At 49.5% G+C, this 13,167-nt stretch overlaps 1 long non-coding RNA gene across 2 annotated transcripts; it reads left to right on the top strand.

The window, feature by feature from the left end:
* Window positions 1-10,623: 10,623 nt before the first annotated feature.
* Window positions 10,624-12,873, top strand: LOC123992491. Of its 2 annotated transcripts, XR_006831255.1 has the most exons (4): window positions 10,626-10,642; window positions 10,723-10,784; window positions 10,925-11,533; window positions 12,254-12,873. It is a non-coding gene; the product is annotated as an uncharacterized LOC123992491 (long non-coding RNA). The 2 variants fall into 2 exon arrangements; XR_006831254.1 differs by having other exon boundaries at window positions 10,624-10,642; window positions 10,723-11,533.
* The last annotated feature ends 294 nt before the right edge of the window (window positions 12,874-13,167 follow it).

Genomic DNA, 13,167 nt, shown 5'->3' with positions numbered 1-13,167 from the left:
CCGCACCACTGCAGAGGCGGAGACTCCCGCACCACTGCAGAGGCGGAGAGTCCCGCACCACTGCAGAGGCGGAGACTCCCGCACCACTGCAGAGGCTCCCGCACCACTGCAGAGGCTCCCGCACCACTGCAGAGGCTCCCGCACCACTGCAGAGGCTCCCGCACCACTGCAGAGGCAGAGACTCCCGCACCACTGCAGAGGCAGAGACTCCCGCACCACTGCAGAGGCAGAGACTCCCGCACCACTGCAGAGGCAGAGACTCCCGCACCACTGCAGAGGCAGAGACTCCCGCACCACTGCAGAGGCAGAGACTCCCGCACCACTGCAGAGGCAGAGACTCCCGCACCACTGCAGAGGCAGAGACTCCCACCACTGCAGAGGCAGAGACACCACTGCAGAGGCAGAGACTCCCGCACCACTGCAGAGGCAGAGACTCCACCACTGCAGAGGCAGAGACTCCCGCACCACTGCAGAGGCAGAGACTCCCGCACCACTGCAGAGGCAGAGACTCCGCACCACTGCAGAGGCAGAGACTCCGCACCACTGCAGAGGCAGAGACTCCCGCACCACTGCAGAGGCAGAGACTCCCGCACCACTGCAGAGGCAGAGACTCCCCACTGCACCACCACTGCAGAGGCAGAGACTCCCGCACCACTGCAGAGGCAGAGACTCCCGCACCACTGCAGAGGCAGGCTCCCACCACTGCAGAGGCCACTGCAGAGGCAGAGACTCCCGCACCACTGCAGAGGCAGAGACTCCCGCACCACTGCAGAGGCAGAGACTCCCGCACCACTGCAGAGGCAGAGACTCCCGCACCACTGCAGAGAGGACTCCCGCACCACTGCAGAGGCAGCTCCCGCACCACTGCAGAGGCAGAGACTCCCGCACCACTCCCTCCCGCACCACTGCAGAGGCAGAGACTCCACCACTGCAGAGGCAGAGACACCACTGCAGAGGCAGAGACTCCCACCACTGCACCACTGCAGAGGCAGAGACTCCCGCACCACTGCAGAGGCAGAGACTCCGCACTGCACTGCAGAGGCAGAGACTCCCGCACCACTGCAGAGGCAGAGACTCCCGCACCACTGCAGAGGCAGAGACTCCCGCACCACTGCAGAGGCAGAGACTCCCGCACCACTGCAGACTCGGCAGAGACTCCCGGCAGAGAGAGACTCCAGAGACTCCCGCACCACTGCAGAGGCAGAGACTCCCGCACCACTGCAGAGGCAGAGACTCCCGCACCACTGCAGAGGCAGAGACTCCAGAGACGCACCACTGCAGAGGCACCACTGCAGAGGCAGAGACTCCCGCACCACTGCAGAGGCAGAGACTCCCCACTGCACCACTGCAGAGGCAGAGACTCCCGCACCACTGCAGAGGCAGAGACTCCCGCACCACTGCAGAGGCAGAGACTCCCGCACCACTGCAGAGGCAGAGACTCCCGCACCACTGCAGAGGCAGAGACTCCCGCACCACTGCAGAGGCAGAGACTCCCGCACAGAGACACTGCAGAGGCAGAGACCACCAGAGGCAGCACCACTGCAGAGGCAGAGACTCCCGCACCACTGCAGAGGCAGAGACTCCCGCACCACTGCAGAGGCAGAGAGTTTCCCGCACCACTGCAGAGGCAGAGACTCCCGCACCACTGCAGAGGCAGAGACTCCCGCACCACTGCAGAGGCAGAGACTCCCGCACCACTGCAGAGGCAGAGACTCCCGCACCACTGCAGCACACCACTGCAGAGGCAGAGACACTGCAGAGGCAGAGACTCCCGCACCACTGCAGAGGCAGAGACTCCCGCACCACTGCAGAGGCAGAGACTCCCGCACCACTGCAGAGGCAGAGACTCCCGCACCACTGCAGAGGCAGAGACTCCCGCACCACTGCAGAGGCAGAGACTCCCGCAGAGGCCACTGCAGAGGCAGAGACTCCCGCACCACTGCAGAGGCAGAGACTCCCGCACCACTGCAGAGGCAGAGACTCCACCACTGCAGAGGCCACTGCAGAGGCAGAGACTCCCGCACCACTGCAGAGGCAGAGACTCCCCACTGCACCACTGCAGAGGCAGAGACTCCCGCACCACTGCAGAGGCAGAGACTCCCGCACCACTGCAGAGGCAGAGACTCCCGCACCACTGCAGAGGCAGAGACTCCCGCACCACTGCAGAGGCAGAGACTCCCGCACCACTGCAGAGGCAGAGACTCCCGCACCACTGCAGAGGCAGAGACTCCCGCACCACTGCAGAGGCAGAGACTCCCCACTGCACCACTGCAGAGGCTCCCGCACCACTGCAGAGGCAGAGACACTGCAGAGGCAGAGACTCCCGCACCACTGCAGAGGCTCCCGCACCACTGCAGAGGCTCCCGCACCACTGCAGAGGCTCCCGCACCACTGCAGAGGCTCCCGCACCACTGCAGAGGCTCCCGCACCACTGCAGAGGCTCCCGCAGCAGAGGCAGAGACTCCCGCACTGCAGAGGCAGAGACTCCCGCACCACTGCAGAGGCTCCCGCACCACTGCAGAGGCACCCGCACCACTGCAGAGGCAGAGACTCCCGCACCACTGCAGAGGCAGAGACTCCCGCACCACTGCAGAGGCAGAGACTCCCGCACCACTGCAGAGGCAGAGACTCCCGCACCACTGCAGAGGCAGAGACTCCCGCACCACTGCAGAGGCAGAGACTCCCACCACTGCAGAGGCCACTGCAGAGGCAGAGACTCCCGCACCACTGCAGAGGCAGAGACTCCCACCACTGCAGAGGCCACCACTGCAGAGGCAGAGACTCCCGCACCACTGCAGAGGCAGAGACTCCCGCACCACTGCAGAGGCAGAGACTCCCGCACCACTGCAGAGGCAGAGACTCCCGCACCACTGCACCACTGCAGAGGCAGAGACTCCCGCACCACTGCAGAGGCAGAGACTCCCGCACCACTGCAGAGGCAGAGACTCCCGCACCACTGCAGAGGCAGAGACACCACTGCAGAGGCAGAGACTCCCACCACTGCAGAGGCAGAGACACTTCCCGCAACTGTTGCAGAGGCAGAGACTTATTATTTTTCTTATCCCTCAATCTACAGTCGTGGCCAAAAGTTTTGAGAATGACAAATGTACATTTTCTAAGCCTGCTGCTTCAGTGTCTTTAGATATTTTTGTCAGATGTTACTATGGAATACTGAAGTATAATTACAAGCTTTTCATAAGTTGGGGGGTTTCTCCCTCTGCTGTATGTACTGGGGGGTTTGTGTCATTCTTAAATAGAAGACATTTGGAACCACCAAGACTCTTCCTAGAGATGGCTGCATGGCCAAACTGAGCAATCGGGGGAGAAGGGCCTTGGTCAGGGAGGTGACCAAGAATCTGATAGTCATTCTAGCAAAACTCCAGAGTTCCTCTGTGGAGATGAGAGAACCTTCCAGAAGCACTCCACCAATGAGGCCTTTATGGTAGAGGGGCCAGATGGAAGCCACTGCTCAGTAAAAAGCACGAAAGCCCACTTGGAGTTTGCTAAAAGGCACCTAACGACTCTTCTGACCATGAGAAAAAAGAAAAGTCAAGGCTGTAATCGCTACCAAACATATTTCAACAAAGTATTGAGTAAAGGGTCTAATACTTATGTAAATGTAATATTTCTGGCTTTTTTTGCAACCAGGTTTTTCTAAAAACCTGTGTTTGCTTTATGGGGGTATTGTGATGTCATTATGGGGTATTGTGATGTCATTATGGGGTATTGTAAGTAGATTGATGAGGGGAAAAAGTAATCCATTTTAGAAAAAGGCTGTAACGTAACAAAATGTGGAAAAAATTCAAGGGGTCTGAATACTTTCCAAAGCTGCTGTATATCCTACAAAGAGACCACCAGTGTCATGTATTAGGCATATGCTTGTATAATTGTGTGTTAATATGCACTAATATTTAACAAATAGGTCTACTTAAATAGTGTCACGTTGGTAAATTCGGGCCAAGGGCCTGTTAGCCATAAAAACATCTCACTGTAGGACTGCTGATTTAAAATCAGTTTAGCTTTTAACATCATAAATGAACAACATTAATATGACATTGAATGCTTTGTGGATACGGGCCCATAGACTACAATATAGTTGTCTCAGGCAGTAAAGCAGGAAGTATAATCAAGTAGCAGCTCTGAAGATTTAACAGGCAGAGTCGCAAAGAAAAATATATATTTCAGACTGGACATAGGACTGAGGACACTGGACAGAGGACTGAAGACACTGGACAGAGGACACTGGACAGAGGACTGGGGACACTGAACAGAGGACAGAGGACTGGGGACACTGGACAGAGGACTGAGGACACTGGACAGAGGAACTCTGCCTAGAAGGCCAGCATGCCGGAGTCGCCTCTTCACTGTTGACGTTGAGACTGGACAGAGGAACTCTGCCTAGAAGGTCAGCATCCCGGAGTCGCCTCTTCACTGTTGATGTTGAGACTGGACAGAGGAACTCTGTCTAGAAGGTCAGCATCCCGGAGTCGCCTCTTCACTGTTGACGTTGAGACTGGACAGAGGAACTCTGCCTAGAAGGTCAGCATCCCGGAGTCGCCTCTTCACTGTTGACGTTGAGACTGGTGTTTTGAGGGTACTATTTAACGAAGCTGCCAGTTGAAGACTTGTGAGGCGTCTGTTTCTCAAACTTAGACACTAATGTACTTGTCCTCTTGCTCAGTTGTGCACCGAGGCCTCCCACTCTTTTTATTCTGGTTAGAGCCAATTTGCTCTGTAAACTTTGATTAGCTAATACAACGTGCCATTGGAACACAAGAGTGATGGTTGCTGATCATGGGCCTCTGTACACCTATGTACATATTCCATTGAAAGATCAGCAGTTTCCAGCTACAATAGTCATTCACAATATTAACAATGTCTACACTGTATTTCTGATCAATTTGATGTTATTTTAATGGACAAAAAAATGTGCTTTTCTGTCAAAAACAAGGACATTTCTAAGTGACCCCAAACTTTTGAAAGGTAGTATATATTTACTTGTTCTGTAAATTCCTTTTTCTATTTGCCCGACTTCATTAGGTCGGGCAAAATCACAACATCTCGTGGAAAGCCTTCCCAGAAGAGTGGAGGCTGTTATAGCAGCAATGTTCCAAAATCTAGTGGAAAGCCTTCCCAGAAGAGTGGAGGCTGTTATAGCAGCAATGTTCCAACATCTAGTGGAAAGCCTTCCCAGAAGAGTGGAGGCTGTTATAGCAGCAATGTTTCATCATCTAGTGGAAAGCCTTCCCAGAAGAGTGGAGGCTGTTATAGCAGCAATGTTCCAACATCTAGTGGAAAGCCTTCCCAGAAGAGTGGAGGCCGTTACAGCAGCAAGTGGGGACCAACTCCATATTAATGGCCATGACTTTGGAGTGAGATGTTCAACGAGTAGATGTCCACACACTTTTGGTCATGTAGTGCATCATGGGTATATTGTGACTGACTGATCTACAAATAATATCAAGTAGTTATTTATAATGCAAGGTGATTTGTAGATCAGTCAGTCTAGACCTTAAAATCGTCTGCATTGTTAAACACCCCCATTATCAAACTCTGACTGAACCCATAGAGCCAGTTATGTGGTCGTCATCTGAGAACTCTAAAAGTAACCACAATTCAGTTTAGTCGTCATAATTTACTCTTATGCTATTTTTTACTTAATATATTATCTTATGTTGTCTATAACTGTTCTGTACTCTTGTCATGTGTATCATGTTTTGTGTGGACTCCAGGAACAGTAGCTGCTACATTTGCTTTAGCCAATAGGGATCCTAATAACATCTCCGTATAAGCAATCCATTGTGGTTTGATTGAGTTTTTAAGAATAGCTTGACCATGTATGTGTGGCTATAATAAATTGTGTAGGAACGAAGTAGGCTAAATGCCTGGTATCAATTCTGTTAATGACACTATGGAGAGTAGGGCCCATTAATGGCATCAGTATCTGGTGTTTTCTTAAATGTCAGTGGTTTGCTGTGAGAAGGACCCGTAGAGAGGGAAACCACCAGTCCAAAAGCAAAACCTCAACAGGCAGGCAGGGACAGGTTGGTTCAGATCTATTTCAGGACCTGGTGATAGTGAAGAAGACCCCTGACCCCTGATGGCCAGCAGTACCCCTACAATCAGGACCTGGTGATAGTGAAGATGACCCCTGACCCCTCATGGCCAGCAGCACCCCTACAATCAGGACCTGGTGATACTGAAGAAGATGACTCCTCCCATGGCCAGTAGCACTCCTACAGTAATCTCCAACATCTTCCCCAGCTTCCACTGCTTATAATTCTGCTGCTGTTTCTGCTGGTACTGGGCCCTTCTGGCCCTCAGCTCCTTCTCCCTCTGCAGATGCTCACCATAGTGAGCCTGGAAGAAGGCATCAAGGTCAAACATGGCCTTCCCTCCAACGTTGGAGAACCGTGGGGATCTCTGCTGTGGGATAGAGGCTCTGGTGTTGTAGGTGGACTCCCGTTCAGAGGGTCTGCCAGCCTCCTGGACGTCTGACCCACTGAAGATGCTGTAGGCCGTTCTGCTCCTGTGAAGAGGTGGGAAGTCTGACTGGTTGTTTTTGCTCCTCCAGCTGTGAGCCCTGGTTGAGTACAGGACCTCTGGGTGAGGTCGAAACCGGCCTGACTGCTGCTCTGCCAGGTTGAGCATGACCGTGCTGAATTCTTGGAGCTGCTGAGGTGACCCAAAGGTTTCAGGGTGAAAGGTGGTCATGACAACACTTCTGCTATTCCAACACGTCATCCTGTGTACTGTTATTACTAGTTTACCCTGGGACATAGGCTGTACACTGGGCAGAACAGTTGCTCATTTACATTACATTACATTTAAGTCATTTAGCAGAATTTGACGGAGGGTTGAGCATCAATGTCTAATAAATTAAATCATAAATTGAACAAACTTGAGGTAATGTCCCATAACCCAGTCTGTTCTCATGTTTTAGGCTAAAAAGTATTTGAGCTCTGTGCTCTTAACTCCATTCATCCAAGGGCAATATCTTTGAGGTTTTCATTTTCCGGTTCCCAGGAACTTGCCCAAATGTCCCTTGTTGACACCTGCTGACATTTGTAAATCCGCTGTGCGGTTACCTTGCCTCTACAGGTTCTGGCTCCAATTATAGAACCTGCTGCTACTGACATCGTTCTGTTTTCTTGACCTTTGGCGCAGCGGAGGGAATGAGTCGGTGCGTTTCTGATAGTTGAAAATCTGTACGCTTCGCTCCCCAATCTCCGACTGACCTCCATTCTCCCGTAGCAGCAGGTACAGCGACCATGGAGGAAATACAGGGGTGGTATCCGGTCAAATGTATAGCAGACACGAGAGTCGATGGAAATGTTAAGTGGTCACAAAAACGTATTCTGACATCAAATTATATAAGAGGAATTGAGGCTTGACCTTTATCAAATGCCACCTCTTCCTCTCGGGTATTATGTAAAGAGTTTGCGATAGTCTGTGCAACTGAATTTTTCGTATGATTTAAAATTGGGTTTATATATGCATTTAATTCAAGTTTTAGTTGTTGAAGTCGTTTCTGAAAGTATTTTTAAATTTGAAACTGTGGCTGCCTCCTTAAATCCCTTGCCCCCCTTTGGCGCAGACATTCTACGTCATACTGACATGTCTGGATTAGAGCTGGGGCTCGACATCAGAACAACTTATTTTGGTTTCACTCGATCACTGTTGGATAACTTGTATTAAACCAAAGAAAGAAAAAAAAGCATGGCCTCAAGTTGTCGAAAACCAGAGAATATTTCCCCGCTTACAAATGGTTAGTATGACATGTTCACTGGTTTTAAAGACAGTAATGAGAGCTAGCTAGCGCCCTGTTAGCCGCTAACTGTAGGAAGACTTAACGTTTGCTAAGTTTGTTCTCTAGTGATCTGCTCTCAAATGCCTACATACCAAGTGACTGGTCATTCATTTAGTTCATTATGTGCACTACATTTGGGGTTTTGAGCTGGGTTTATGTATAGCTAGCTAAACACTCTACTGATGTACAATGGACTTTATACATTTGATTGATATAGCACTTCTTCTGTTTTGATTTCTACTCATTATGTAGTTCTACAACGAAGAGGAGGCCAATAAATATTTTCAAAAGTGAGTCCAGAGTTTGACAATGACCTCTTATGGGCTGCAGAATATGAATCAGGCGTTGCATTTAACATTTACATACTGATCAGAGGCTGTCCTTGATAGAATCTGTTTGATACATAGTATAATGTAATATGATTAAAGGTAACTAAGTAATCAACAGTTCAATAATTTCCTCATTGATTTCCAGTTCTCGGGTGATTGAGATCCAGGGCCAGATGTCCTAGAGGGCTGTGGAGCTGCTGAACCTGCCTGAGGACCAGCCGTGTATCCTGCTAGATGGGCATGATGTCCTAGAGGGCTGTGGAGCTGCTGAACCTGCCTGAGGACCAGCCCTGTATCCTGCTAGATGGGCATGATGTCCTAGAGGGCTGTGGAGCTGCTGAACCTGCCTGAGGACCAGCCGTGTATCCTGCTAGATGGGCATGATGTCCTAGAGGGCTGTGGAGCTGCTGAACCTGCCTGACGACCAGCCCTGTATCCTGCTAGATGGGCATAATGTCCTAGAGGGCTGTGGAGCTGCTGAACCTGCCTGAGGACCAGCCCTGTATCCTGCTAGATGGGCATGATGTCCTAGAGGGCTGTGGAGCTGCTGAACCTGCCTGAGGACCAGCCCTGTATCCTGCTAGATGGGCATGATGTCCTAGAGGGCTGTGGAGCTGCTGAACCTGCCTGAGGACCAGCCCTGTATCCTGCTAGATGTGGGGTAGGTCTACCGGCCAGGGGACGTCTGAGGGCTCTCATTAATGTAATAGGTCTGGGTAGGAGAACAAGACATTAAAGCTACTTCAGACTGAGTGTGTGTATATAACTTGTCCCATCCACGTGTGACTCGGGGCTAAGTGGGGTCTGCCAGGCGGACACGACTTTTAAAACCCTAACATCGCTGAGCCCATCACATTTAAACGACCGTCGCACACTACAAGATTAGTCACTTGGTTACCAATCTGTCTAGAATGAGATGTGACTAGATTGTTAATGTATCTAGAATGAGATGTGATTAGATTGTTAATGTATCTAGAATGTGATGTGATTAGATTGTTAATGTATCTAGAATGAGATGTGATTAGATTGTTAATGTATCTAGAATGAGATGTGATTAGATTGTTAATGTATCTAGAATGTGATGTGATTAGATTGTTAATGTATCTAGAATGAGATGTGATTAGATTGTTAATGTATCTAGAATGAGATGTGACTCCTAAGCCTTTTCAGCCAGACATGTAACGCTTTACGATACAGAAAGTTGAAATATCTAGCCAATAAATAGTAAAAAATTGAATAACGTTTTGTGTACAGAGCTTGTTAGAGATGTAATGATTTGACCCTTTTGCAAATACAAAGTAGTAAGCATCGCTCCCCAGTTAAAGTGCATAATGATAAGCATCCCCAGTTAAAGTGCATAATGATAAGCATCGCTCCCCAGTTAAAGTGCATAATGATAAGCATCGCTCCCCAGTTAAAGTGCATAATGATAAGCATCGCTCCCCAGTTAAAGTGCATAATGATAAGCATCGCTCCCCAGTTAAAGTGCATAATGATAAGCATCGCTCCCCAGTTAAAGTGCATAATGATAAGCATCGCTCCCCAGTTAAAGTGCATAATGATAAGCATGAGTTAAAGTGCATAATGATAAGCATCCCCCCAGTTAAAGTGCATAATGATAAGCATCAGTTAAAGTGCATAATGATAAGCCCCTCCCAGTTAAAGTGCATAATGATAAGCATCGCTCCCCAGTTAAAGTGCATAATGATAAGCATCGCTCCCATCAGTTAAAGTGCATAATGATAAGCATCGCTCCCCAGTTAAAGTAAAGATAAGCATAATTAAAGATAAGCATCAGTTAAAGTGCATAATGATAAGCATCCCCCCAGTTAAAGTGCATAATGATAAGCATCGCTCCCCAGTTAAAGTGCATCGCTCCCAGTTAATGATAATGATAAGCATCCCCCCAGTTAAAGTGCATAATGATAAGCATCGCTCCCCAGTTAAAGTGCATAATGATAAGCATCGCTCCCCAGTTAAAGTGCATAATGATAAGCATCGCTCCCCAGTTAAAGTGCATAATGATAAGCATCGCTCCCCAGTTAAAGTGCATAATGATAAGCATCGTTAAAGTGCATAATGATAAGCCCCCCCAGTTAAAGTGCATAATGATAAGCATCGCTCCCCAGTTAAAGTGCATAATGATAAGCATCGCTCCCCAGTTAAAGTGCATAATGATAGCTTCTATGGTGGTCACACTAGAAATAAAACAAGTCTGTTTTTTTTTACTTAACTGACCGCTGACAGCTGCTTTAATGAGGAAAAGTTTGACTTTAGTATGACTCATATGTGGTTGTCTCACCTAGTTACCTTGAGATGAATGATGTGGTTGTCTCACCTAGTTACCTTGAGATGAATGCGCTAACTGCAAGTCTCTCTGCATAAGAGTGTCTGCTAAATTACTCACGTGTAAATGTTGTTGGTGCTTGAATGTCAAACTGACATCCTTCTCCTCCGGTTCTTCCTGTGTCTGTTGGTTGGGTTTTCAGGAAGCATACCCAAGGTGAGGAAAAGAACAGGGGGGTTTTATTTTGATAGACTATGCAGTCTTGCGTGCTGAATGCTGATGGTTTGTGTTTTCAGGGGTTGGGGTCAGAGACGGTGGACAGGAGTGTCCCAAGTCAAGTCCAATTCACAGGATGGAGGTAAAGTGATTCATAAGATTGTCAACTTTAGACATGTTGTAATGGTTAATTACCACCATTATGTTAAAGAAAATACCTATTAATAAAAGTACTAGCATAGTTGGGTAGATGACATTGGGCAGGTCTTTTCCTCTGGTCAGGCCAGGCACATTTCCCTGCCCTGATGAGGTTGAAGGACCCAGATGGACATAGAGGGCTGTCGTCCTGCCTGACTACAGTTACTGTCCGGCAGCTTTTCCTCCCTCTGACATCACACGATCAAGCAGATGGTGATTTGGGAAACTCACTGCTCAGCCTGTAGGGTCTCCACTTGCGCCTGCTGAATAGCTTTATGGGTCAGCCGCTTCAGGTGAGTGGTCACGGGTGTTTGCTGGGTTCCAGCCTTGGTGTGAGCCGAATCAGGAGGAAGTGGTACTCGTTTAGAAAGCAGCGTGTGACGTCCTTTAGAATCTGTCACGAGACATAGAGCAGATTGAAGTTAAAGTTGAGTAAAAACAACTACAGGTTGATTAGAGCTGCGGTGTCTCGATCCTTTCCTGTGTCTGCTGGTGGTCATTTCCTGTTTGTCTTCGTGAAGATCTCGCTTTAAGAACATGAAGGGCAAGTTGCAAAGAAGAGAAAAGACTGGATCCTGGAGGGGAGGAGAAGACAGGGCAGATATGTACCCCTCTGACAACACTGTCTCATTGAGAAGACAGGGCAGATATGTACCCCTCTGACAACACTGTCTCATTGAGAAGACAGGGAAGGTATGTACCCCTCTGACAACACTGTCTCATTGAGAAGACAGATACGTACCCCTCTGTCTACACTGTCTCATTGAGAAGACAGGGAAGGTATGTACCCCTCTGTCTACACTGTCTCATTGAGAAGACAGGGAAGGTATGTACCCCTCTGTCTACACTGTCTCATTGAGAAGACAGGGAAGGTATGTACCCCTCTGTCTAGACTGTCTCATTGAGAAGACAGGGAAGGTATGTACCCCTCTGTCTACACTGTCTCATTGAGAAGACAGGGTAGGTATGTACCCCTCTGTCTACACTGTCTCATTGAGAAGACAGGGAAGGTATGTACCCCTCTGTCTACACTGTCTCATTGAGAAGACAGGGAAGGTATGTACCCCTCTGTCTACACTGTCTCATTGAGAAGACAGGGAAGGTATGTACCCCTCTGTCTACACTGTCTCATTGAGAAGACAGGGAAGGTATGTACCCCTCTGTCTGCACTGTCTCATTGAGAAGACAGGGAAGGTATATACCCCTCTGTCTACACAGTCTCATTGAGAAGACAGGGTAGGTATGTACCCCTCTGTCTGCACTGTCTCATTGGGTGGTGATCCTGTACAGGTTAACATTAGTACCATCAACTTATTACATTCATATAGTTTACAACCCCATTTGGATGAAGCCAGTAGGCTCTGTAACAGAAAGGCTGGTCTCTTACTGTCTGTGGTGTGTTCTGTCTCTCAGGGAGGTTCGAGCTGACACAACGTACACTGCCCGGCAGAGAAGGACTCACTTCTGAACCCCAGTCAGTCCTGTGTGTTCCGGGCCTGGAGATTCACCATTATGGTATACTACTGTCCTGTGGACAGAATCTGGACAGAAACTGGCCCCTCTCGAGGACATGGTCCCAATCCTCTGGACAGAAACTGGCCCCTCTCTAGAACATGGTCCCAATCCTCTGGACAGAAACTGGCCCCTTTCTAGAACATGGTCCCAATCCTCTGGACAGAAACTGGCCCCTCTCTAGGACATGGTCCCAATCCTCTGGACAGAAACTGGCCCCTCTCTAGGACATGGTCCCAATCCTCTGGACAGAAACTGACCCCTTTCTAGGCCATGGTCCCAATCCTCTGGACAGAAACTGGCCCCTCTCGAGGACATGGTCCCAATCCTCTGGACAGAAACTGGCCCCTCTTGAGGACATGGTCCCAATCCTCTGGACAGAAACTGGCCCCTCTCTAGGACATGGTCCCAATCCTCTGGACAGAAACTGGCCCCTCTCTAGGACATCGTCCCAATCCTCTGGACAGAAACTGGCCCCTCTCTAGGACATGGTCCCAATCCTCTGGACAGAAACTGGCCCCTCTCTAGGACATGGTCCCAATCCTCTGGACAGAAACTGGCCCCTTTCTAGGACATGGTCCCAATCCTCTGGACAGAAACTGGCCCCTCTTGAGGACATGGTCCCAATCCTGTGGACAGAAACTGGCCCCTCTCGAGGACATGGTCCCAATCTTCTGGACAGAAACTGGCCCCTTTCCCAATCCTCTGGAGGAATCCTCACATGGTCCCAATCCTCTGGACAGAAACTGGCCCCTCTTGAGGACCCCAATCCTCAGAAACTGGCCCCTCTCTAGGACATGGTCCCAATCCTCTGG

This window comes from Oncorhynchus gorbuscha, linkage group LG13 (genome assembly GCF_021184085.1).
Source record: "Oncorhynchus gorbuscha isolate QuinsamMale2020 ecotype Even-year linkage group LG13, OgorEven_v1.0, whole genome shotgun sequence".
Lineage (NCBI taxonomy): Eukaryota > Metazoa > Chordata > Actinopteri > Salmoniformes > Salmonidae > Oncorhynchus > Oncorhynchus gorbuscha.
Note: the sequence above shows the minus strand (reverse complement) of the source record. Positions and strands in the feature narration are given on the sequence as shown.